Below are 24178 nucleotides of genomic sequence, written 5' to 3'. Positions count from 1 at the left end.
TTATTTATTTATTTATTTTTATTTGAAAGGCAGATTTACACAGAGAGAGGAGAGGCAGAGAGAAAGAGAGAGAGAGAGAGAGAGATCTTCCATCTGCTGGTTCACTCCCCAGTTGGCCACAATGGCCAGAGCTGTGCCAATCCAAAGCCAGGAGCCAGGAGTTTCTGTGAGTGCAGGGGCTCAAGGACTTGGGGCATCTTCTACTGCTTTCCCAGGCCACAGCAGAGAGCTGGGTCAGAAGTGGAGCAGCCAGGACTTGAACCGGCGCCCATATGGGATGCCAGCACTGCAGGCGGCGGCTTTACCCACTACACCACAGCGCCAGCCCCCCACCCCTCATTTTTATTTCTTTATTTTTTATTTATTTGAAAGGCAAAGGTGGAGGGAGATGACCCATCTGAAGGTTCACTCCCCAAATGTCCAGGCCAAAGCCACGAGACCAGAGCCCAGTCAGGGTCTCCCTCATGGGTGGCAGGGACCCCACTACCTGAGCCATCACCGCTGCCTCCCAGAATCAACTTAGCAGGAAGCTGGAGTCAGGAGTGGAGCTCAGTATCGACCCAGGTTCTGGGACGCAGGATGTGGGCATCTTCACTGCTGGGCAAACACCTGCTTCCCACAGGGAGAGATTAGCACCGCCAGGCGCTGCTTGGAGATGTAAGAAAAATGGACAAAGGTTGCAAACAGGCAGCTTAGAGAAAAGGAAGTGCAGATGCTGTAAACCTAGCCTCTCTCAGCCTACGAAATGCAAATGCAAAGATGGGACAGCCAGGTTCCATCTGCCACACTGGCAGGGATCAAGCACCCCGGCGGGGGGGCGGGGGGGTGCAGGGGATCAGCACCTTCAGGATTCCTGGGGGCGGGGGAGGCCATTGGCCCCACCTCACTGCAGGGCCTTTGGCAAACTCTCAAAACGACAAGTGCATGTACGCTCTCAACCCAGCAACTCTGCATCTGGGAATTCATCCTACAGTAAGCCTGTATATACGTTAAGATGATATTGGTAAAAATTATGTATTGAAAGGGTGGTTTGCAGGAAGAAGTACCTGGCTCCTGGCTTCAGATTGGCGTAGCTCCGGCCGTGGCAGCCATTTGGGGGGTGAACCAATGGAAGGAAGATCTCTCTCTCTCTCTCTCTCTCTATCACTGTCTAACTCTGTCAAATAAATTTAAAAAAAAGTGTAGTTTGTAATAAACAGTAAAAGATAAAAAATGGAAAACAATGCCATCATCCATTAGAGGCAGTAGATACTACGCAGCAGCTTATAAAAAAAAAAAGCGTTGACTCTCTTGAAGCAGAGAAAGCCTCTAAGATACACTGCTAGGTTCAAAAGCAAGTGCGATAGCACCTGCCGTCCGTGCAAAACAGCAGGAAACAAGACTCAGTGTCTGCGTTTGCTGATGATGCTTAGAGATTCTTAAGGATCAGAAACTAGAACAGAAGTTGCCCATCGCAGAGGGAGGGGCCCACGAATTATCACCCACTTACGGATTCAGTACGAAAGCAGTGAGAACACACGCGTGCACTCGCACACGCAGATTCTGCTCTGAAGGCTTCCACTGAGGTCACAACAAAGCTCCACACCCCACGGAGGCCTGCACGGCCCCACGTGGTCGCTCACTGGCCATCCTCGTCAATCCCACCCCTTCCCACTACCTCCTCCTATCTTGGCCTTTTTCTGGAGGTCTGTATGCCAATACAGCCAGGTAGCTGAATCACAAAACACAAAACGTACTAAAGGTGGCCTGGAATGGGACCCCTCAGGCACTGTTCATGCGAAATAGGAAACTGTGCAGCCACTTTGGAAAAAAACTCTTAGCAATGCTCAACAGGTAATAAACTCGAAGAATCACCATCCCGCTCCTTGTAGATGCTCAAGAGAGATGGAAATTCATGGCCACAGAAGGCTCCACACCAGCGCTCACAGCAAGAGGTGGAAACAATCCCAAACAGTGCAAATTCCCGGCGAGGATGGACACACGGGGAGCGGGGGGCAGCGATCCACACACAGGGAGTGGGGGGCAGGGATCCGCGCAATGGATATAAAAAGATGGATGAAAAAAGACGATGTATTGACAACTGCGTGAATCCTGAAAACGTGAAACTCCATGGAAGAAGCAGACACTTTCGTGTTGTAGGAGTCTGTGTGCATAGGATTCACTGTGTGAATAGACTAAAGACTCCTGAGTTGCACATTTAAGTCATATGGTATGTGACTTACCATTCAATAAGGCCATTTTTATTTATTTATTTGAAAGGCAAAATGACAGGGAGACAGAGAGGGGTGAGGGAGAGACAAGAGAAGGAGCGGGAAAAGGAGGGAGAGAAAGAGATCTTCCATACACTGGTTCACTCCCCAGATGGTTGCAACAGGCAGGCAGGGCTGGGCCAGGCTGAGGCCAGGAGCCAGGAACTCTATCCGGGACTCCCACGGGGGTAGCAAGAACCCAAGTGCTTAGCCATCTTCTGCTGCCTCCCAGGCGCCTTAGCACAGAGCCGGATTGGAAGCAGAGGTGAAACTCAATCTCAGGCACTCCAAAACAGGTTGTAGGTGTCCCAACCCACTACATCCCAACGGCCATCCCCTCCTCCCACTCCTATTCTTTGTTAAACCAGACCCCATCACTACATACCACCCCATGAACACACACACACACACACACACACACACAGCTCACTGTCATGGTTAGTTTCTTGTGTTTTTCCAGTCTTTACGCTTTTAAAAGTAAATACGCAGATTCTTCCCCCACTCTTGCACAAGAACCATGTGCCCTACTCCTGCCCTCTCTTCCCTTCCCACCTACACACGTGTCACTGCGTCCACACTCGCCGTGGTGTGTCAGTGCGTCCACACTCACCAGGGTGTGTTGTGGTGGAATGAGAAGGCCATGTCAAGATGGCCATTGGCAACAGAAACTGCCTGGCAACAGTCTGTGACTGGATGGCTTCGGAAACCACATGACAATGGAGCCTGACTGACAACAGTCTGTGATTGGATGGCTTCAGAAACTTCCTGGCAACAGGCTGTGATTGGTTAGGGCATAGACTGTCCCTAGACTGGATTGGCTGCCTTGGCTATATAAGCTGCTGTACCAACTGAAATAAACGAGTCTGCAGGCTGCTTGCCTCAGGCCTGCTTTCACCCGGCTCCCAGGGTCTATGTGGTGACTCCGCCCCTCTTGCCCCCACCACGCTCCTCCTCTCGGAACAGATCAACCTCAACAGTGTGTCAGTGCATTCCACTCGCTGTGGTGTGTCAGTGCGTCAACACCCGATTCTTCCTTAATAGCCACATGCCCTTCAGTTTTATGACTAAACCATAATTAGTATAACTGGTCCACTGATAGCAATTCAGCCTGTTTCGAATCTTTCTCCTGTAACAAACAGTGCCACAATGGGTTCCCATTTGTCTGCACATGAGCAGCTTGCTGGAGGGGATAAATGACCAGAAGTCACCCTGTGATGCTGCCCAAGGCTGCCAGTGTGGCCTGGGGCCTTGTGCCAGTTTCCATGCCCAGCAGCAACGTATAACGGCGCTGGGCCTCTGCCAGGCCGGCAGAGCGGACGCTTGTCTGTGTTGTTCAACTCCCATTCCTCCCCTGTGAGATTCCAAGCATCTTTGAATATATTTAAGAGCCATGTGTTTCGTGGCCGCTGAAGCTCCTTCTCTCCTGCTGCCTGGACCTGCACCTCCACCCCCGGCCCGCAGCCCCTCCCCGCTGTCTTGTCTATAGTTGAGCGACTTGTGAATGATAGAACTTGACTTCTGCAAGTTCTGGAATTTTGGAAGTCCAAGATCACCGTGCCGGCAGGTGTCTGGTGAAAGCTCAGCTTCTGGTTCATGGGCGGTGTCTTCTGCTGTGCCCCACGTGGTGAGAGAGGACAAGGAAGCTTTCTGGGACCTCTTAATCCCAGCCACGTGGGCTCTGTCCCTGTGACCCAGTCACCTTCCAAGCCCCCCGCCTCCTAATGCCACCACCTCTGTCACTAGGTTTTGTTGGGGGCTCAGAAAACAGCACACCAAACCCCGAAGTACGACAGCTTTGATCTAAAGGAGCCAGCTCAAGGGCCCTGAGTCTCCCCCACCATCCTCACCGCTGCCCTGTCTTGAATCCTTTCTGCCACAGGGTGTAGACAGGGGCTCCCTCTGCAGCGCCCTGCCCAGTAGCGATGCAATAGTTATGAAATATCCGTAACTGGGAATAATGAACCAGAGAGTAACATGAACCAGTCTCTGGACAGCTTTTCATTTCTCTTCTGGAAAAGTCAGAGTCAGCTCTACCCACAGGCCGGACTCCCCTCGCCCCTGCACGGCTTGGATCCGGCTATGGAGCCTCCGGGAGACTCCAGGCTCTTTCTCTCCATAGCTCGGGAAGTTGCTTAAGCCTCAGCCACCTGGTGCTTCAGGGTGGACCCCCACGCGGTGGTCCCCCAGGCGCGTTAACAAATGTGCCTGTCTGCTCTCCTATTGCATCTGTTGTCAGTTCTTTCCCAGGGCGGAGGGGGGGCTCCCTTCATCTCTGACTGGGACTGGACGGGGCACAAACTTTCCTAACTTCCCCTCCAAACTTGATTTCTCAACAATGTTGCAGTGGATTCGTTTCTGAGAGGAGCAGAGTGGTAGGGGCAAGAGGCGCGGAGTCACCACACAGACCCCGGGAATCCGGTGAAAGCGGGACTGAGGCAAGCAGCCCGCAGACTCGTTTATTTCAGTTAGTACAACAGCTTATATAGCCAAGACCAGCCAATCCGGTCAAGGGGCGGTCTATGCTCCAACCAATCACAGCCCGTTGCCAGGCAGTTTCCAAAGCCATCCAATCACAGCCTGTTGCCAGGCAGGCTCCGTTTGCCATGTGGGTTTCAAAGCCATTCCTGAGTAACTAACGCTTGCTTGCCAGCGGCCATCTTGGCATGGCCTTCTCATTCCACCACACTTGTGTCCTAAAAGTTCTAACTCATTCCTCCACGAACTTAAGGGCAAGTCCAAGGTCTCGTCCAAATGCCGTCCAGGTCAGCTGCGGGTGAGCCCCAAGGCGTGACTCATGCAGAGGCAAATGGCTCTCCAGAGGCCAGTCTGGGTGGTCAGGATGATCACCGGCTCCTAGGAGGCAGTGGCGGGGTGGGACAGGGCCAGCTGCTCCCATTCCAACAGGGAGACAGAGGAAAGAAGGAAGGGGCCATCCACAGTCGCAAAGCTTGGGAACAACTCTACTCAAGGCTCTGTCTCCTGCACCCAATGCGACGCAAGACCTGACCCCCCAGTTTAGCCAGGAGCAGTTTGGCCCCCAAAGGTCCCTGCAGCCCCAGTTCAGGGCTTTTGTGGGGTGCAGCCTGTGCCACCGTTCTCACAGGTTGGAGTCATGAGCCTGGGACTCCCGGAGGCTGGAATCATGGTTCTGGGGGCTCTGATGGCCTGGGCTCTCAGCAAAGGTAGCCCGCGGCTCTGTGGCACGTGTACACAGTGGGGCTCCCCGCAGCGGCTGTGCCCCCGTGATGGGTCTCCGCGTGGGCTCTTCAGCTTTTAGGCACCCTTTGACACCCACATCGAGCTTTTCACACTCCCACAGCTTTGCAGGGTGCAGGACACCCCAGCCTGGGGCCTCCAGACACTGCGTCTGGGGAGCCCGCGGAAGCAGAGCAGGGCCTGAGGCCACGCTGGCAGTCACGTCCAGGTGCGCCCACTGCCCCTTCTTTGGAGTTGTTCTGTCCCTCCGGGCACTGGCCCTCGGAGCCCGGGACTTCTGGGATGTCCACCCCCTTGGACGGCAGACCCTGGCTTCTTTGAGATGGCCAATCCACGCCGCCCGCCCCATTGGGTGGACACTTCACTCCACCATCGTTCTCTCCAGAACTAACTCTCTCCTCTCTCTCTCTCTCTCTCTCTCTCTCCAGTTTGCACCGGCTGTGAATTTTCCATATGTTAAAACTCGGCTCCCCTTTCAATGAACAATTCTGCCTTTACGTCATTCCTGCCTTCCTCTGTTTTACCACAAGCACTCAAGAGAAACCAAGCCACGCCTTCAACACTTTGCTAGCAGTTGGTTCAGCTCGATATTCTGTTTCATCACTCACAGCTCCTGCCGTCCCCACAACAAACAGGATTCCGCCTCTTGGTGACAAAGATCGCCTTTCTGCCAGCTTCCAATGGTGTGTTTCTCGTTTTCATGGGGACCTGACTAAATTCCCGCCAGCGTGCCGCTCCCTGCCATGCACCTGTTCTCTAAGACGAGTGAGGCTCTCTCAGAGCTTGGCTCCTCTCTCTGAGCTCCCCCAGAATCTCCCTTGAACCTAACCTCTGTTCACGGCAGGGTAGACCTTCCTAGCCGGTTACTCGAAACTCTTGCAGCCGTTACCTTTGCCTACTTCCAAAGCTTCTATTTTTGAAAATTGACTTGAAGAGGGGCTGATGCTGTGGAGTAGCAGCTTAAAACCCCAGCCTGTAGCACCAGCATCCCATATGGGAGCTGGTTCAAGTCCCGGCAGGTCCACTTCCAATCCAACTCCCTGTTAATGCGCCTCAGAGAGCAGCAGAAGATGGCCCAACTGCTTGGGCCCCTATACCCATGAGGAAGACTCGGAAGAAGCTCCTAGCTCCTGGCTTTGAATTGGCTTAGCTGTGGCTGTTGAGGCCATTTGGGGAATGAACCAGCAGATGGAAGATCTCTCTCTCTCTCTCTCTCTACCTCTCTCTGTCACTCTGTATTTCAAATAAAGAAAACAAATCTTTAAAAAAATTTATTTGAAAGAGTGACAGAGAAAGGGATACACACACACACGAGAGAGAGAGAGAGAGAGAGAGAAATCGTCCATCTGCAGGTCCACTCCCAAATGTCCCCAATAGAGCTGGGCCAGGCTGACACCAGGGGGCCAGCAACTCCGTCCAGGTCTCCCACGTGGGTGTCAGCGACTTAACCACCACATTCTGCTGCCTCCCCGGACGCGTTGGCAGAGGCTGGATCAGAAGGTGGAACCATGCTGCCAGGCATTCAGATATGGGCAGCAGCTCAGCCCCACGCCGCGGGCCCCCTTCCCACATTTTAGAGATCTGTTTCAGTGGCGCCCCCACCTCTGGGTGCCAGTTTTCAGTCTTAGACCCTGTGGACTGCTAAGGTGGCTCATCAAGGCAGAAACGCACCCAGGCTCAAAGCAGCAGCTCGGGCTCCACTAACCCCCAGGCTCTGCCCTGAAGGATGGGCGAGCTTCCCGCCCCTGGACTTTGGGCAGCAGGAGCAGCTCTGAGGACAGCACGTGTTCGCTGAGCACCTACTGGGCGCCAGACGCACCAGCCAATGCTGCACACATTCATCTCCTAATCCGCCCAACAGCCCCGTTCACAGGCGACGTTTTTTAAATCCCCATTTTGCAGAAATAAGGGCTGCAGGCCAGGTTCACCGAAGCCACACAGCCAGTGATTGGCAGCCTGGGGCCGTTGTGGGGAGACTGGGCAGTGTGCATGGAGGAGGCTCACGGGAGTGACTGGAGGAAGGCCAGGGAGCAGCCTGGGGTGGGCCTAGGACGTCCCCCAGGAGCTGCCCTGGGGAGCCAGGCTGGAGCAGAGGCGGGCAGGCACCTGTCTCCCAGCCACGCCACCTTCAGGAAGAAAGATCAGCCACGGCAGGGCTGCCCAAACCCCCGCTCTTCACCGCTTACGCTCTCACAATCCTTCCTGTATGATTCAGAATAAAGTCCAGCTGCGCCTCCGTGCCCTTCCAGCCCCAGGAGCAGCTCTGCGGCCTCTCCTCTTCTCCGTCACGTCCTCCCTGCTCCACCTGCTCCAGCTCCACCGGCCTCCCTGCTGTTGCTTGCACACTGCAAATTTTCTACCACCCCTGGACCTTTGCACATGCTGCTCTCTGCCCGGTGCTCCCGCCCACACCACGCAGCCTGCAGCTTCTCATCTTGTAGGTATCAGAGCAAATGTCACGTCCTCAGGGAGGCCCCCGCGGGTCCCTGGGCTGGCACCCTCCTTGCCTGCTCCCCACATGGCCCTGACTGCTCAAGTCTGCCATTACCTCTGTGCTTTGTCTCAAGGGTTGGTTGGCAAATGGCCACAAAGAGGCAGCTCTGGGAGACATGGGACGTACCCAGCACACTTAGGCTGTGCCCCGCTGTTCAGGTGGGCACTGGAGCCTAGGAGGTGAGACCAGGAGTAACCTAGAAGCAGTCAGATGTCAAGGCCGGGGCCGCGGCTGTGGGGGAGAAAGCTAAGCCCCCGCCTGCAGCACTGGCATCCCATATGGGCGCCGGTTTGGGTCCCGGCTGCTCCTCTTCTGATCCAGCTTCCTGATAGTGCACCTGGGAAAGCAGTAGAAGATGGCCCAGGTCCTTAGGCCCCTGCATCTGCATGGGAGACCTGGGAGCAGCTCCTGGCTTCAGCCTGGCTCAGCCCTGGCCATTGTTGCTATTTGGGGAGAGAACCAGCGATGGAGAATCTCTCTCTCTCTCTCTCTCTCTCTCTCTCTCTCCCTCCCCTCTGTGTGTGTGTGTGTGTGTGTGTGTGTATCTCCCACCCTCTGTAACTCTGCTTTTCAAATAAAATAAGCAAAGCTTGAGGGGGAAAAAGACAAAAGAAAGAAAAGACAGAGGGCCCAGAGCGGGGAAGCCACCGGGCCCTGACACAGGCTGAGTTGGCCTGACACAGGCTGAGTCAGTGGCGGCATCGGCACTGGGTAGGAACTCGGGTTTCCTCTCTCCAAGGGTGGGCGCTCGTGTCTTCTTTGACACGCTGTAATCACGGGCAAGAAGGTCCCCTCATCTGAAGAAGCAGCCGAGGTGCGTGAGGAAGAAGTAGCTGGCGGGTAGGCCGGAGCCGTCTCCCACCTCCACCCACGCCCTCGCGCCGGCCATCGCCAAGGGCTTGCTTCCTCTGCCACGGCTCCCAAGCACAGGGGCTCTCTGTACACCGCTGTCTCCAGTGCTGAAGTCAGTCCCTGGCCTGGGCTGGGCACTGTGGGTCAGGCTGCTGCCTGTGACCAGCCCCGGCCGTAGCAGCCATTGGGGGTGAATCAGAGGATGGAAGATTCTCTCTCTCTCTCTCTCTCTCTCTCTTTCTCTCTGTGTATGTGTGTGCAACTCTGCATTTCAAGTAAATAAATCAATCTTAAATAAGAAATAAGAAAGGGCAGGTACTCCACGAACACGTGTTAAAAGTAGAAAGGGACCGTCGTTTGAGCCGGCGCCGCGGCTCACTAGGCTAATCCTCCGCCTTGCGGCGCCGGCACACCGGGTTCTAGTCCCGGTCGGGGCGCCGGATTCTGTCCCGGTTGCCCCTCTTCCAGGCCAGCTCTCTGCTGTGGCCAGGGAGTGCAGTGGAGGATGGCCCAGGTGCTTGGGCCCTGCACCCCATGGGAGACCAGGAAAAGCACCTGGCTCCTGGCTCCTGGCTCCTGCCACCGGATCAGTGCGGTGCACCGGCCGCAGCGTGCCGGCCGCGGCGGCCATTGGAGGGTGAACCAACGGCAAAAGGAAGACATTTCTCTCTGTCTCTCTCTCTCACCGTCCACTCTGCCTGTAAAAAAAAAAAAAAAAAAGAAAAAAAAAGAAAGGGACCGTCGTTTGGCCCAACAATTGGGACACCTGTTGGGACACTGGCATCCGGTGTGGGGGTGCCTGGGCTTGAGCCCAGCTCTGCTTCCAATCCCAGCTTCCTGCAGACGTGGACCTGGGAGGAGCAGGCAACGGTCAAGTCCTGAGGTCCCTGCCACCCACGTGGGAGACCAGAGGGCGTTTCCAGCTCCTGGCTTCAGACAGCTGGGGAGCGGACGTGGAGGGGAGACCTCAGTCTGTCTCTGTACCTCTCTCTGTCTCTCTGTCTCTCTCTCTGCCTTTGAAATTAGAATAAATAAAGTCCTGTGAGCCTTCTCTCCCCATACCAAGGCCGCTGCTGGTCACAACCTGACTTTTTCACCCTCCTGGAACAGTCGCATCCGACAGAGTGCTGTGCCCTGGTGGACCCGCCCGCCACTGCCTGCGCGGCCAGGACGGCTGATGCCATGGAGGAAATGAGCTTCAAATTGTGTTTCATTTTAATTACTTTGCATTTAAATGTAAATGGCCGCATGCTGGTGACAGCCACATCAGATGGCGCAGGTGCCCCGTCTGGATTTTCTTCGTGCGTTTACATATGTGTGTACACTCAGGGACTGCTTTGCGTTTCTGCGCTTTACATAAAGTTTCGTGCTCAGTGTATGCTTCTGGAACTTGGTTTTTGTCACTGAACACTGTATTTGGAAGATCTTATAGATCTGCCTCTTTTTTCTTTTTTTAATAGCTGCACAGAACGCCAGGGCGTGGGTGTGGGCTAGTTTGTTTAGCTGTTTCTGTTGAGAGATGTTTAGGTGGTTTCTCAGGTGCCTCTATTAGGTAGAGCTGCAATGAATATTGCTGTGTATACCTCCTTAGGACATGCATGGCACTTAAAAGAAAAGATTTATGGGGCCAGTGCTGTGGCGCAACAGGTAAAGCCGCCGCCTGCAGTGCTGGCATCCCATGTGGGCGCCGGTTCAAGCCCCGGCTGCTCCACTTCCAATCCAGCTCTCTGCTGTGGCCTGGGAAAGCAGTGGAAGATGGCCCAACTCCTTGGGCCCCTGCACCCATGTGGGAGACCCGGAAGAAGCTCCTGGCTCCTGGCTTCGGATTGGCGCAGCTCCAGCCATTGCGGCCATCTGGGGAGTGAACCAGCAGATGGAAGACCTCTCTGGCTCTCTGCCTCTGCTTCTCTGTAACTGACTTTCAAGTAAAATAAATAAATATTTAAAAAAAGAGATTTGTTTGTTTATCTATTTGAAAGGTAGTGAGAGAGAGAGAGAGAGAGTGAGAGAGAGAGCCCCTTCTATTTGCTGGTTCATTCCCCAAATGGCCACAATGGCTAGGTCTGGGCCAGGCTAAAGCCAGGAACTGGGAACTTCACTGGGGTCTCCCACATGGGTGTCAGGGGTCCACGTCCTTGCGCCATCCCCCCCTGCCTCCCTAGGCACAGCAGCAGGGAACTGGATTGGAAGCAGAGCAGCCAGGGTCTGAGCCAGCGCTTCGATGCAGGATGCTGCTGTTGCCAACGGTGGCTTAGTCCACGGCGCCACACTGCCACCCTTTGCATGCCGGTTTTGATCTGGTGAATGCTGAACAGTAGTAGCTATTGTTTTAATAATAATAATAATTGCTTGCATTTGCTGAGCCTTCATTATGTTCCAGGCATTTCTCCAAGCCCTTAGCCAGCATCAAACGATTTGTTCTTATTACGGTCAAATCGGAGAGGTTTCACTGTTATTATCTTCAGAGTACAGACGTGGAACCCAGGCTCTGTTTCAGAAATTTGCCCAAAATTACTCAGCCAGCAAACGATGGAGCCAGGATTTGAATCCAGACATTTGCCTCTGTTTTCCCGGCTCCGGCCAAACTGATCTGCAGTGGGGCTGTGCCAGTGTCACCCAGAGAGCTGCTGCCACCCCAGGGGTCGGAGCCTGGGCTCCTGGTCTGGGTAAGTCCTGCATGGTGGAAGCCATGGCGCTGGGCAGAGCTGTGGCCTGGGCCCCTCCCAGAGGTGCTGAACCCTGTGGATGGGCCCTGGGTCTCTCCCGGGCCCCAGCAGCTCCCACCTCCTCCTCGCTGGTGAGCAGAGCGGGCAGCCTGTGCAGACGATGCAGGCAGATTTGCAGATTGGAAACAAACAGAAGAGGGGTCAGGCGGAGCTTCCTGGAATCCAGGTCTGGGACTTGCCAGAGACAGGGCCCCCTCTCTCAGGAACAATTGAATGTCACTGGGGTAACCGAACACTGCTGGCCCGAGAGGCCGCCTGCCCGCGGCCGCACAGAGCAGCCTGTGTGAGCCAGGCCAGGCTCCGGAGGAGAAAGGGCCTGGCGGGGCGCCCTGCGGGGCCATCTGAGGAGACTCTGCTGGCCCCTGGCTGCGGGCGGGCGGGGGGCTTCTCAGCGCACAGCCAGCGAGAGGGGCTCAGGCCCGGTGCCTAAGCCCCAGACTCCGAAGCCAGGATGCCCAAATCCCCACCCCAGCCTTTCCTGCTGGGTGACCCTGGCCTTGGCAGAACCTCTCTGACCCGGCTGCTCGGTGGAAGAAAGGAATAATGGGATAAGAATGGAATGAGACGGGGCTGGCGAGCCCTCAGCCACATAGTAAATATTTTACTCTTTATGGGCCGCAGCTATGCAACCCGCTGTGCAGAGCGAAGAAAGCAACCAGCGTGATTGTCAGCCAATAAAGCTTGATTTCTGAACTCTGAAACTTGAATTTCTTGTGTCACAAAATGTCATTCTTCTGATTTGTTAAACTACTTACAAATGGAGACACATCCTCGGCTGTAGGGCTGTACACAAAGCAATGACAGGGGCCGGCGCCGTGAGTAGCAGGTGAATCCACCCCCTGCAGTGCCAGTATCCCATACGGGCACCGGTTCGAGTCCCAGCTGCTCCACTTCCATTCCGGCTCTCTGCTGGTGGCCTGGGAAAGTAGTAGAAGATGGCCCAAGTCCTTGGGTCTTTGTGCCCATGTGAGAGACCCAGAAGAAGCTCCTGGCTCCTGGCTTTGGATCGGCTCAGCTCCAGCTGTTGTGGCCATTTGGGGAGTGAACCAGGGGATGGAAGACCTCTCTCTCTCTCTCTGCCTCTGCCTGTCTGTAATTCTGCCTTTCAAATAAATAAAATAAATCTTAAAAACAAAAACAAAAAAACAGGGCTGAGGCTGCTCGCACAGCTGGGGGAGGCACAGACTGGGCCAAGGGAGCCTGAGCCCAGCAGGAGGCCACGGGACGCCTGCCCGAGGCACCAGCATCGCTATAGACACCTTCTCTGAGAGGCGGAGAGACGGACAGAGAGTGCCCACCCACTTGTTCACTCCTGCAGTGCCCACAACAGCTGGGGCTGAGCCTGGACAGGAGCCAGGAGCTCAGTCCAAGTCTCCCATGTTGGTGGCAGGGACCCAGTGACTTGAGCAGCATCCAGAGCTGGGAATTGAACCCAGGCACCCGCACCCCTGGGCTAAGTGCCCACCCTGACACTCTACAAGCCCAGGCTGAACCCTCGCAAAGATGCAGTGAGATGGGTTCTTATTAGCCTCGTTTACCCAGCGTTTATGGAATCAATTAGCATGGACAGATCACAAAGTCGCTCAATGAACAATCGATGATTGCCAGCTTGCTGATCAGACTCAGTGTGCACTGTGTGTTGGAAGAAAAACGGTCCTGGCCTCGTGGAGGCGGCAGCCAGATGTTGGAGGGAAGGAAGGATGAGCAGGCACTCACCTGTCGCAGGGCACAGCTTGTGCAAAGGCCCTGTGGCAGGGAGGGTGATGGCCAGGTAAGCAGAGAGCCAAGTGACTGACATCTGCTGACTCACTGGCCCCTAATGGCTACTGCTGCTAACACCACGGTACAGATGAGGAGACAAGCACAGAGAGGCTGAGTCACTTGCCCAAGGTCACACCCGCCAGCAGCGGTGATGGAGCTGGTGTCAGGACCCAGCCTCTTGGCCTGAGAGCCTAAGCAGCTCAGTCCTTAGGTAAAGGAGGCAGGGGACGTCGTGTGTCGGGGCAGGCGTGCAGTCTGGGGGCTGCACAGCTCTGTTTTCAGGTGCAGCTGCAGCCACGGCTTTGCGGCCCCCATGATGGAGGGGAGGAGAGGGGGCATGGCCTCTCCTGAGCCCAGGTAGGGTCTCCCGGCTCTCGCTGGTGCTCAGCCATGGGAGATGCCGCAGCCACACACCTAGAGGAGCCAGCCCAGGCACAGGTGCGCCCGGACGCACCGATCCCGGAGCGGCTCCCTCAAGTCTCAGAGCAGCAGGCACCTGAACTCGGGGGCAGGTCCAACCTCACTGCAATGCTGGCCCTGGGACGGGCATTGCGGGGCAGTGGGTCTTTTCACAGCTTGGGATGCCCATATCCCACACCAGAGCGCCCGCGGTTGAGTCCCACCTCCACTTCAGATCCAGCGTCCTGCTAATGGGACTGAGAGGTCGCTGGGCCCCTGCTACCCACGTGGGGGATCTGGATCGACCGACCTCCTGGCTCTTGACTTCCGCCTGGCCCAGCCTCAGCTGCTGCAGGCGTTTGGAGAGTGAACCGGCCGACAGGAGCTCTCGCTCCCTCATTGTTTCTCCCGTCCCTGTCACGCTACCTTTCAACTTAAATAAGTAAATAAAAACAAAACAAATGAACAAAAAACACCCCAAAAGCAACCCTGCCGCTCCCTGGCTGTGACCTCAGGCAAGCTGTCTCTGAGCCTCCAGTTCCTTATTCAAGTAGAAAAAACACATCGTGCAAACCGGAGCCTCCCGAGCCTCCCTCCTGGTCTCCCCACCTCCGGGGACATCCACCACTGCTGGTGACAAGCATCATCCTCCAGGTGGATTCTAGAAGGATGCACGGATACAGGTCTATACGTGCGTAACTACCTGTTGTAACTAATGGGACGCTCTTGGCCACAGCACCAGAACAACAATCACCTACAAATGCATGCTTCACTTGTACAGAGTGTGGAGCTGATGGACGCCTGCCTCTTTGTCCGTTTCTAATAGGAATCTCATGTTTACTAAGGTCAAGATCAAGGCCGGTGCCGTGGCTCACTAGGCTAAAACTCCGCCTGTGGCGCTGGAACACCAGGTTCTAGTCCCAGTCAGGGCGCTGGATTCTGTCCCGGTTGCCCCTCTTCCAGGCCAGCTCTCTGCTGTGGCCCGGGAGTGCAGTGGAGGATGGCCCAGGTCCTTGGGCCCTGCGCCTGCATGGGAGACCAGGAGAAGCACCTGGCTCCTGCCTTCGGATCAGCGCGGTGCGCAGCGGCCATTGGAGGGTGAACCAATGGAAAAGGAAGACCTTTCTCTCTGCCTTTCTCTCTCACTGTCCACTCTGCCTGTCAAAAAAAAAAAAAAAAAAAAAGGTCAAGATCGAACTCGTGAGTCCTGGCTTCGCAGACCCACAGCTGCCGTACTCAGCAACCTGGTTGCTGAACCCAAAACCACATTAGAATCACCGTGGATTCTGCCTCCTGCTTACCTCTCACGTACTGAGGCCCAGCTCCCGGCCCTGTCCGGCTTTTCCGGGGGTCCATCGCACAGCCCTGCATGTGCGTTCCCTGAGAACGCGGTGTGTCCACGGCAGGCGGTCAGACGCTGCCTCTCCTAGTCCCACCTGGCGCTGCAGGAGCCATGGCGGAGGTCGGCCACCGGGAAGCCGGCTTGGAGAATCTCCTCTCCTGGGTTGTGGGAATGCGAGCAGGCAGCTCCCCAGCTCTGCCGGGTGTGGTTAAAGCCACTGCTCACTGTCCTGGTACCGGACGGCTTCCGGGACGCTCCCACTGCACATGCTCTGACGTCTCCCGGGTCATGACGCAAAGTCCCCCTGCTAAGGACACCAGAGCAGGAACAGGAAAGAGCCGGGGTCCCTGGTGACGTCCTCGCTCCCTTAAATGAACCCACCTTGAAACGGCTCTGCACCCAGAACTCTTTGCTTAAAAAATTTTCTAAAGATTTATTTATTTATTTGAAAGGCAGAGTTACAGAGAGGCAGAGGCAGAGAGACAGGTCTTCCATCCACTGGTTCACTTCCCAAATGACTGCAATGGCCGCAGCTGTGCTGATCCGAAGCCAGGAGCCAGGAGCTTCTTCCAGGTCTCCCACGCGGGTGCAGGGGCCCAAGGACTTGGGCTGTCTATCATTGCTTTCTGAGGCACATTAGTAGGGAGTTGGATTGGAAGTGGAGCAGCCGGGATTTGAACTGGCGCCCACATGGGATGCTGGCACTGCAGGCAGCGGCTTTACTTGCTACATCACAGCGCCGGCCCTCGCCCAGAACTCTTACAAGGGAGTCGTACATTTGTAGGCCACGTGTGGTTTTGTCCTTGCAGACCAAAGTGTGCCAGCAGCTGCAAACACTGCCTGCACGCCTCCAGCCTGTCCAGGCGCCGGCGTTCGGCCCAGGTCCCGTCACAGTGCTTGTGTTCCAGTCCCCACCTCCACTCCGCTCCAGATTCCAACTTCCTGCTAATGCACACCCTGGGAAGTAGCGGTGACGGCTCGAGTAGTCGGGTCCCTGCCACCAAAGCTGGAGGCCCAGATTCAGTTCCTGGCTCTTAGCGGTGGCCCCAGCCTATCCTTGGCCGTTATAGGTATTTGGAGAGTGACCCAGCAGACGGATCTCTCTCAAATGAATTTTAAAGAGAGAGAGAGAGAGAGAGAGTGAGAGAGAGAGAGCGCTGGAGGGAGCACTACAAGGCTGGTAACATCGAATGCCACTGCGGCGGGAGACAGGAGGCAGTGGGAGGGGGCTGGGAGACTTAATTTTTCTAGGTAATTTTACCATGCTTCAATTTGCTTTATCTTGGGCCAGCTTTCATCATTTCATAAACTAGCTAATAGAACTTCAAAATTCCGCGGAATAACCAAGCTCTACCGTTCTTTGAAGTGCACGGAAGACACAAATTTACTCTGGCGGGGCCGCCCTTGGCAGTGGCCTCCAGGAGGCTGTTGGGAGAGGGAAGAAAGCAATGTGCATGTCGGCTTCCGTCACTGCAGGCTTGGAATCTTCCGTGGGGGTCGTGGGGCTCCAGGGACGTCCAGAACCCCCCTGCCTGCTTCCCTGCCTCCGAGCGGCTCGCCCAGCCCAGCCCAGGCTTCTAGCGATTTCCAGGATGGGGATCCTGGCGTTGCTGAGCCACTTGAAGTTCTTTTGAACGTCTACTTCAAGGCGTCAGCTTGTCTCCTCTTCTTCCAAAGATGGTAGCAAAAAGGCACCGGGCAGCCAGGGCCCTCAAAGAGGGTTTTGTCCTTTGTTTTCACAAGTCAGGAGGCCACGGCTCTCAGAGGAGCAGGGCTATTTTTCAAGGTCACACAGTGTTATTTGGCAGCAGCGTGGGTGTCACCAAGGACTCTCCACTGGGTCTGGCTCCTTGGTGCTTCTTCTGTCCTGCCCAGGGTCCTCAGCTCCTCCAGGTTGTCCTGCCCAAGCCTTCCTGTTTCTCAAAGTCTCAGCACCGGGAGAGTCCCTAAGAAAAATGACCTTGAAATCCAGTCTGCAAACCCAGACAACGCTGCTTTCTATGGCCCAGCTGGAGATCCAAAGCACCTGCTGGCACACTAAAGGCTCTGAGAAGTCCTGCAACTTCAACCTGTTTTCCTGGTGCGGGCGCTGTGGAGTAGCCGGCAGTCTGTGGCACCAGCACCCCACATAGGCGCTGGTTGAAATCCTGGCTGCTCCACTTTCAATCCAGCTCCCTGCTAATGCACCTGCGAAAGCAGTGGAGGATGGCCCAAATGCTTGGGCCCCTGCATCCACGTGGGAGACCTGGAAGAAGCTCCTGGCTTCGGATCGGCCCAGCTGTGGCCACCTGGTAGAGGCGTCAGATGGGCAGCCCAGGCTGATAATCTCCCTTTCAGAAATCAGTGTTTCAGAATTCAGAAATGTGTAGGTTTTACAAAGATGATGTGGGGTCCATGCCGTATAGTCCATAGCATTTCGTAACCAAACATGTTGACGTGAAACAGCTGCGTCGCACACGGAGTGGGTAACACAAAGGAATGAATAACTGCAGGTCACGTCAGGATTTGCCCCGAAACTGGCGCCAGACTTCTGGGCAACTGTCGGCCTTTGCGGCCTTTTCATTTCAGAAGTGGTGATAAAGGAATGAGAAGTTGTCATCAAAGTGATCGCTGGGCTGGCGCTGTGACTTAGTGGGTTAAGCTGCCACCTGCAGCACCGGCATCCCATACAGGTACCAGTTCCAGTCCCAGCTGGTCCACTTCTAATCCAGCTCCCTGCTAATGGCCTGGGAAAGCAGCGGAGGATGGCCCAAGTGCTTGGGCCCCTGCACCCGCATGGGAGACCTGGATGAGGCTCCTGGACCCTGGCTGTGGCCTGGCCCAGTGCTGGCCATTGCAACCTTCTGGGGAGTGAACCAGCTGATGGAAGATCTCTTTCTCTGTCTCTCCCTCTCTTTCTGTAACTCTGACTTTCAAAGTGAACAAATCTTTTAAAAAGTAATAGCAATAGCTGATATTTGGTATTCACCCAGAGGGCTAATCCATCGGATCCACAGAACAAGCCCATTTAAAAAGGCACTGCTGCGACGCCCACTGGGCAGAGGGGGAAAGCGAGGCACAGAGGGGCCCAGTAAGTTATTTTTTTTCCTTTTTTTTTAAGATTTATTTATTTATTTGAAAGTCAGAGTTACACAGAGAGAGGAGAGGCAGAGAGAGACAGAGAGAGAGAGAGAAAGGTCTTCCATCTGCTGCTTCACTCCCCAGATGGCCACAATGGCTGAAGCTGGGCTGATCTGAAGCCAGGAGCTTCTTCCAGGTCTCCCACGCCAGTGCAGGGGCCCAAGGACCCAGGCCATCCTCCACTGCTTTCCTAGGCCATAGCAGAGAACTGGATCAGTAGTGGAGCAGCTGGGTCCTGAACCGGCGCCCATATGGGATGTCAGCGCTCTAGGCCAGTGTGCTAACCCGCTGCGCCACAGCGCCAGCCCCAGGGCTCAGTAAGTTTGTCAAGCAGCAGAGCTGAGGTTCAGTGAGATGGAGTACAGCGCCCGGGCCGTGACCAGCACTCTATGATGTTGGCTGTGATCATCTTCACTAATATCCGCCCATCAGTGTTGGCTGTCAGCCTCTCTGTACAGTGTAGAATCTCACTGCACCGAAAACGTTCTATGTACAGGGAAAACGTTTCTCCCTACACTGAGACCCTGTTCTGGAATGGAGCCTCCTCTCTGTACTGGCCCCGTGACTCTCTGTGGAGCCCAGTGCTGGCCGGGGCAAGGTGTTTTGCTATCAAAGATGCCGGCATTTCCCATTTGTTTCAGCTGCTAGAAATCAGGCATGCCAGGGGCCAGCATTGTGGTACAGCAAGGGAAGCCATTGCTTGCGACACCAGCATCCCATAGGGGCGCCGGTTCAAGTCCGGACAGCTCCTCTTCTGATCCAGCTCCCTACAAATGCCTGGGAGAAACAGCAGAAGATGGCCCAAATGTTTGGGCCCCTGATACCCAGGTGGGAGACCTAGAAGAAGCTCCTGGCTCCTGGCTTCGGCCTGGCCCAGCCCTGGCCAGAGGAGTGAACCAGTAGATGAAGACCTCTTTGTCTTTTCCTCTCTCTCTGTAACTCTTTCGAATAAATAAATCTTTTTTAAAAAAAGATGAAATTAAGGCTCAAAGAGGGGAGTCGCACGGCCTGGCTCTGCTAGAAGCAACATCAGAGGCCAGGTGGAGACCGTGTTGGCTGAATCGGATCATGAAGAAACATTAGATAAACACAGAGTGAGGAGTGGGCTTGCGGAAAGAGCAGGCTGACAGGTGGGAAACCGTATTCTACAAAAATGTCAGTGTCGGAAAAGAAAGGCTGGCAAACGTCCAAAATGCAGTTTCCTACACCAAACCGGATCCTGCACTGGGGAAGAAAAACACCTTTAGGATATTTCTGCATCCGTTAGCAACCCTGGTACCCGAGCGGTGAGTTAGAAAAAAGGTTGACGCTAGCATTAAAGATGACGTGGCTGATGGCCGTACTGAGGCTACGCAACAGGACGTGCACACTCTCAGCGAACACACAGTGTGAAGCGGACAGAACGTGTGTGACTTACCCTGAAACCGTGTGCGAACGTGTGTCTCTGCGCATGCGCACGCGGGAGTAGGGGGCGCGAGATGAAGAACACGGAGCTTCGGGTGGACAACGGGCGATCTGGGTGAGGGGTACACAGGCATTTTTTGTTCTATTTTGTTTGTGCAACTTTTTTTCTATCAGTTTGAAGCCGTTAGCAAACAAAAGTGTAAAAAACAAAAATGTTAGAGTTCAGACTCCCAGGGCAGCCCATCTTGCAACTGTTGCAAATGCTTACAATGAAGTTGACAAAACTGAATCCAACTGGCAGGGGTCTTATTTTTTAAAAATTATTTATTTGTTTCAAAGGCAGATCGACAGAGAGGGAGAGAGAGAGAGAGAGACAGAGAGGTCTTGCATCTGTTGGTTCTCTCCCCAGTTGGCAGCAATGGCCGGAGCTGCACTGATCTGAAGCCAGAAGCCAGGAGCTTCTTCCGGGTCTCCCACGCAGGTGCAGGGGCCCAAGGACTTGGACCATCTTCCACTGCTTTCCCAGGCCATAGCAGAGAGCTGGATCAGAAGTGGAGCAGCCAGGACTCAAACTGGCACCCATATGGGATGCCGGCACTGCAGGCAGCGGCTTTACCCACTACGCCACAGTGCCGGCCCCTCTTCCTCTTTTTTTTTTTTTTTTTTTTTACAGGCAGAGTTAGACAGTGAGAGAGAGAGAGAGACAGAGAGAAAGGTCTTCCTTTTTCTGTTGGTTCACCCCCCAAGTGGCCGCTATGGCTGGTGTGTTGTGGTCGGCGCGCTGCGCCGATCCGAAGCCAAGAGCCAGGTGCTTCCTCCTGGTCTCCCATGGGGTGCAGGGCCCAAGCACCTGGGCCATCCTCCACTGCACTCCCGGGCCACAGCAGAGAGCTGGACTGCAAGAGGAGCAACCAGGACAGAATCCTGCACCCCAACCGGGACTAGAACCCGGGGTGCCGGCGCCGCAGGCAGAGAATTAGCCAAGTGAGCCACGGTGCCGGCTCCCTCTTCCTCTTTTAACATGGGGGAAAATCTTCCCAGAAGCCTCAGCAAACCTCCCCCTGAACCCTCAGTGGCCAGGACCAGGTCTCATGCTTTCCCCAAGACCAAGACTGAGGGGTGCAAGATTTCCATGGCGGGCTTGGCCCCACGAGAATTCAATAGGGCTTGGCCTGTTGCTCATCACCCCGACAAAACTAGGTTCCATTGGCAAGCGAGGCAGGAAACGAATCAGTCAGCAAGATCTGCTCAGTGGGCTGAGCGATTTTCCTGAGTGTGTACTTTGGGTCTCCTCTGTGATCTGTAGCAAAGCGCAACTTGGACCCACACAGGTGCCAAGAGGCTCAGAGCCCCCAGACGGGAGGGGGAGGTTTGTGGCCTAGGACGGGATTCCGCCCCAGACACAGGTCGTCCTTGTCTGTCCAGCATCTGTCTCCTCCCCCGCCCACCCCGAGTCTACGCCCGGCACCCGGGATGGCTTTGAGGAGTTTTCCCTCCGCTGCCTCCTGTCCCTGCAGGTTGGGGTGGAAGGGAGGGGGCTGTGACTGAGCAGGCCTGGATGACCCAGGCATCGGCGGCCTCAGGTGACAGCGACGGTTCAGGGACCGGCCAGGGCCACAGTCAGTCTGCTCCTCGTGTGTGCAGGGGCCCTGGCTGCGACTGCAGGAAATGACCTGCTCTCCCACCAGACTTGTTCTTGGCACAGTGCGGGCCTGGGCTGCCGCTTGCCATCTCGCTGTCAGGAGGAGACAGAATAGCGCCAAGTTCCTGCAGAAGGAAGCCGGGAGATGGCAAGACACAGCGTCTGCCCGCCTCGTTGGAGCGCCTGAATCCAGCCAGGCCTGACGCCAGAACTCTTCAGTTCCTTAAGCCAATAAATTGCCTTTTTTTTTTTTTTTTTTTGGCAGAAACCCATTTTGAATGGGTTTTCCACATTTACAAGGAAAAGAATCTCACGCTTGTCCGTGATGTGGCGGAGACACAGGTTTGGAAGGCTGAGTCGCAGGTCTCGTCCCCAGAGGCTGAGACGGAGTCACCGGGGTTGGGGGCTGAGACTCCGTCTTTGGATTAAGTTCCTCCGGACCCCCATCAGAGGTGACCCTGCCTGTTATAATCGGACCCTGGGAAAGGATGGCCTGTCAATCACGCTTTGGGTGGGGGTGGGGGGTAAAAGAAGCCCAAGAAACCCGCTTGGCAAACAGTAAAGGAAACAGGATGCATTCTCTCTCCCAGTGACCTGCAGTTGAGAAAATGAAAGGCAGCTGATTTTTCACTCAGGCTCTCCCAGCATCAAGCTTTGCAGATCTCTCCTGGGGCCACGCTGTCGCTGTCGCTGTCGCGAAGGAAGCGGCTCGCAGCACCGAGGTGAGAACAGCTTCCCAGCCAGATCCAGAGACGGCAAACCCGCATGGCTTCAGGCGCCAGGGGAGGAAGGTGAGCCTGTGAGACAGGACACTGGCTCTGCCCATGGGGGACAGCCGGGCTCAGGGCCCAGCCTACAAAAGAGACTAAAAATTGCCTGTGCCCTGTGCTGCGGCGAGGGTGCGCGGACGCCTCGGGAGCTGGCTGCTCCTTCCCCTCTCAGCGCTGCCCACTCTGATTCCGCTTCATCCTAAGAGGATTTATGAGCCCTCAACACCCTCCTGGCCCAGGAGCCCCAGCGGTTCTATTTCAAAAGCAGAAATCCCACACGCAGTGGGTGGCAGCCTGGTTTGGGCTTCTTGGCATCATTGCAGCTAGAGGCCTGGTGGGGTGACAGGCCAGACCCTGGAGGCGGGGGCCAGGGTCAGTCCTACCTGAGCCAGAGACCTCAAGGCCGGGGAATGGGGACGGGAGGAGAAGCTGGGGACCAGGAATGGAGGTGCAGGTGGATCAGTGCGGAGATGGGAGACGATCCCTGGCCGCGCCACTAGGGGACTGAGGGCGTGAGGCGGGGCAGGGACCGAGAGGCAGCCAGCGCAGGAAGGGTCACCGGGTCTGCGACCCCTGGGACAACCAGGGCAAAAGCTGGCCAGGGACCAGAGGACTCTCCTGCTTAGGGCTGAGGGAGCTGAGGTCTTTGCCCACCAACTCTGTCTGAGAGCTGCTCCCAGGAGCGTTAATCAACCAGAACTCCCACTACAGAGCAGAGCGACACCTGCTCACCCGGAAAATCGCAGACACCACGATGATGGCCAGGGCGGCGGGAGGAACCCCGGGGAGCTGTCTCAGAAGAAAGAACTGACACGGGGCAGAGGAGGTGTTCTCCTAAGGAGCTGACCAGGAGCCCCCTCCATCTCCGGGTCCCCCAGCGAGCGGCGGCAGCCCCCCATTCAGCTTGCTTGGCCATGCCTAGCTTTGCAAGTGTGGCCTGGTCCCTTGCCCTCTACTTTCTCATCTGTGAGATGGGAATAATAAATCCCACCTGCCCCAGGGGGTTGTGGAATTAGAAGAGTCAATGATGTGAAGTGTCTGGTATGCAGGAGGAGCTCAGTAAATGGCTATAGCAACTTCTGGTGTGCTCTGCCCAGGAACACCGCTCTCCCGATCCATGTCCTTTCGTTGACTCCAAGTTTAACCGGGCACTTGGCCACCTGGAATAGAGAGTGCATTTCTCAGCCCCCTTGACACTAGCTGTGACCATGTGACTATGGTCTGGCCAGAGGCACTGTAAGTGGAGACACTGGGTGTGGACGTGTGACCCTTCTTCCAACTGTTGACGGGAAAGTAAGTGTTGATGGCAGGGGCTAAAGCAGACATTTTGGGCTACGAGGTAACTACTTCATGCAGACCAGGAGAGAGGAGGGGAAAAGCCTACAGTGGTTTAAATAGTAACAGTGTTTCCATTACTGCCAGGAGTGGGAGTGAGAGGGGAGTCATGAATCCCATGGTTCTCCCATCGGTCTCTTTTTTTTTTTTTTATGAACTTTTTATTTATTTATGTTTTGGACAGGCAGTGTGGACAGTGAGAGAGAGAGAGAGAGAGGTCTTCCTTTACCATTGGTTCACCCTCCAATGGCCGCCACGGCCAGCGCATCGTGCTGATCTGAAGCCAGGAGCCAGGTGCTTCTCCTGGTCTCCCATGGGGTGCAGGGCCCAAGCACTTGGGCCATCCTCCACTGCACTCCCTGGCCACAGCAGAGAGCTGGCCTGGAATAGGGGCAACCGGGACAGAATCCGGCGCCCCGACTGGGACTAGAACCCGGTGTGCCGGTGCCGCAAGGCGGAGGATTAGCCTAGTGAGCCACGGCGCCGGCCTATATCTTGACCTTAGTAAACATGAGATTCCTATTAGAAACGGACAAAGAGGCGGCGTCCATCAACTCCACACTTCTGTACAAAAAAAGCGTGGTGCATTTGTAGGTGATTGTTGTTCGGGTGCTGTGGCCAAGAGCTGCGGCGCCGGCCCAATCGGTCTCTGTACTTGCGCTTCCATGGCGTGAGCCCTGCGTCTGTATTCAGTACCGCCCTGACGTAAGCCGTTCCTCATCAGGAACTCCTTCCTCTTCTCGGATGTATTCCAGGCTGGCGGCGGGGCAGGGCGGTCGGCAGGGTCTTCCACACGGGGAGACACTGTGGATACAAACCCTATCCACTCTCTGAATTTTTAAGGAGCATTGGACGCTCCACACTTTGT

The 24178-nt window shown here is 55.4% G+C and overlaps 1 long non-coding RNA gene across 1 annotated transcript; it reads left to right on the top strand.

Annotated features, from left to right (window-relative positions):
- The first annotated feature begins 21451 nt into the window (after window positions 1-21451).
- LOC149123328 (uncharacterized) lies at window positions 21452-22987 on the top strand. The gene is made up of 2 exons (XR_016215787.1): window positions 21452-21996; window positions 22687-22987. It is a non-coding gene; the product is annotated as an uncharacterized LOC149123328 (long non-coding RNA).
- The last annotated feature ends 1191 nt before the right edge of the window (window positions 22988-24178 follow it).

This window comes from Oryctolagus cuniculus, chromosome 11, assembly GCF_051225735.1.
Source record: "Oryctolagus cuniculus isolate XC-2025 breed Fujian yellow rabbit chromosome 11, ASM5122573v1, whole genome shotgun sequence".
NCBI classification, from domain to species: domain Eukaryota; kingdom Metazoa; phylum Chordata; class Mammalia; order Lagomorpha; family Leporidae; genus Oryctolagus; species Oryctolagus cuniculus.
This window is presented reverse-complemented; position numbering and strand designations above follow the sequence as displayed.